The sequence below is a fragment of the Papaver somniferum genome, chromosome 5 (genome assembly GCF_003573695.1).
Source record: "Papaver somniferum cultivar HN1 chromosome 5, ASM357369v1, whole genome shotgun sequence".
NCBI classification, from domain to species: Eukaryota; Viridiplantae; Streptophyta; class Magnoliopsida; order Ranunculales; family Papaveraceae; genus Papaver; species Papaver somniferum.
This window is the reverse complement of record NC_039362.1, coordinates 1,028,929-1,031,586: the sequence shown is the minus strand read 5'-3', so window position 1 is coordinate 1,031,586 and position 2,658 is coordinate 1,028,929.

Below are 2,658 nucleotides of genomic sequence, written 5' to 3'. Positions count from 1 at the left end.
GAGACCATAATAATGATTAGTAATGCAGGAAACTCTAATGTGTTAAGAGTTTACTCACCAACTAGAATTAAAGAGCTTACTTGTCAGGTTTGCAGCATCGATCTCAATAAGGCGAGCTTGATTTGTGCCAAAATAAACAACACACCTACATAGAGTTCATAGAAAATTAAGATATACAGTAATATGTTTTCTCTACGAGAACTCTTTGTGGTGAGTTGTTTATTCTGGCATAAAAATGAATATCTTGTTCTTTTGTTGTTGTAAACCTGCAGCAGCATCGTGTTCATGGGAATGGATAGAATCCTAGACGAAGGATAAAACTCATATTGATGTAGGTGTATACTAATCCTGCAAGGCTCTCTAAGGGATGGAATAAATTCATTTTGACAAAGTTAATGAATTTGTGAAAACGCTTAAACAGATTTACATGACCAATATTGTCCATATAGAAAACGTGACAACAAACTGCATACAGAACAAGAGGGAAATAGAACTCTGTGCTGGGTGTTGTATCTTTAGGCATAAAAATGAATTTCCAGTGCTTTTGTGGTTGTATGCCAATCCTGCAATTCATGTTCAACAACTTGGAATCAAATCATTTATAGAAACTTTATTGTTGAATAGATCGTAATAGTTGACAAAACAAACCTGTGGTTAAAAAGGAAACCTGCAGCAGCATCGTGTTCATGGGAATGGCTAGAATCCTAGACGAAGGATACAACTCATATCGATGTGGGTGTATACTAATCCTACAAGGCTCTCTAAGGGCTGGAATAAATTCATTTTTACAAAGTTGATTTTGTCGAATAATGAATTTATTCAAATGCTTAAACAGATTTACAGGACCAATACTGTCCATATAGGAACCGTAACAACAAACAGCATACAGAACAAAAGGGAAATAGATTACAACCAAACAACCACAAATCTAGAGCAGAAATATGATGAATGAGATTACAGTTGAATAAACTTTATTTGGGTTGTAACCTATTGAAAGAGATTACAACATCCAAGAGAAAAAAGAATGTAAAGCAGTAAACATCAACACATAAAGAATATAGATTAAAACAAACTATTGAAAGATAATGCAAACCACTAAAAATCAGTAAACCTTAAATGTGAAGCAGAAATCTATTGAAAGACATTACAAATGGATGCTAAGCAGTAAACATTATGGATGTTAAGCAGTAAACAACAACAACAACAACAATAACAAAAAAATAATTGAAAATATATATATTATTAAAATCTATTGAGATTACAACCAGTAAAAACCTAATTTTAAAGGGAAAAGTACAAATCTAAAACATACCAGTGGTCTTCATACAGATCTATTAAACAAACTGAAACCCTAAAGGAGAAAAATAAACAATTTTGATAAATCTATTCGTAGCTAAAAGGCACAAAGAAAACACCTTGAGATTGAATGAGATACAATGAAATATGGGAAAAAAAGTTTGAGTTCTTCGTCTCTCTCTTTTAATAAAACAGGAGGAGAGCTGCAATTATTGAGTCAGAGGAGGGAAATGAAATTTGAGAGGGAAATCAAATAGGGTTTCAAATTTGTGAGGGGATGGATATCAAAAAAAGTTATTAGATTGGAAAAGTGAGAGGGAAATGAAATTTGAGAGCCAAAACTTTCGGACAAGATAGAAGAGTACAATAATTAAGGAGAGATTTTCTTTTTCTCTCAAAATATCTAAGTCCAAGGCGTACGGATCTAGGTAAAGTTTGGTCAAGTTGGTCAAATATGTGGTCAAGTTGATCAAATTTGTGGTCAAATACATAATCGGATGCAAAACGAGGCACACTCATATTGCAAGATTACCATATACATACCCAATGTTCTCGTCCACGTGAGGTTTGAAATGTCAAATATCAGATTGGATGATTCTGCAACCTATTATGGAACTCAGCTTGCAAGATTACCATATACAGACCCAATATTCTCGTCCAGGTGAGGTTTTTGATGTCAAAATATCAGATTGGATGGATCATGAGTGGATTCTGCAACCTATTGTGGAACACATCTTGCAAGATTACCATATACATACCCAATGTTCTCGTCCAGGTGAGGTTTTTGGTGTCAATTATCAGATTGGATGGATCCTGAGTGGATTCTACAACCTATTATGGAACTCAGCTTGCAAGATTACCATATACAGACCCAATGTTCTCGTCCAGGTGAGGTTTGAAATGTTAAATATCAGATTGGACGATTCTGCAATCTATTATGGAACTCAGCTTGCAAGATTACCATATACAGACCCAATGTTCTCGTCCAGGTGAGGTTTTTGATGTCAAATATCATATTGGATGGATCTTGAGTGGATTTTGCAACTATTATGGAACTCATCTTACCATATTACCATATACAGACCCAATGTTCTCGTCCAGGTGACGTTTTTGATGTCAAAATATTAGATTGGATGGATCCTAAATGGATTCTGCAACCTATTATGGAACTCAACTTGCAATATTACCATAAACAAGCCCAATGTTCTCATCCAGGTGAGGTTTTTGATGTCAAATATCAGATTGGATGGATCCTGAGTGGATTCTGCAACCTATTATGGAACTCAGCTTGCAAGATTACCATATACATACCCAATGTTCTCGTCCAGGTGAGGTTTTTGATGTCAAATATCAGATTGGATG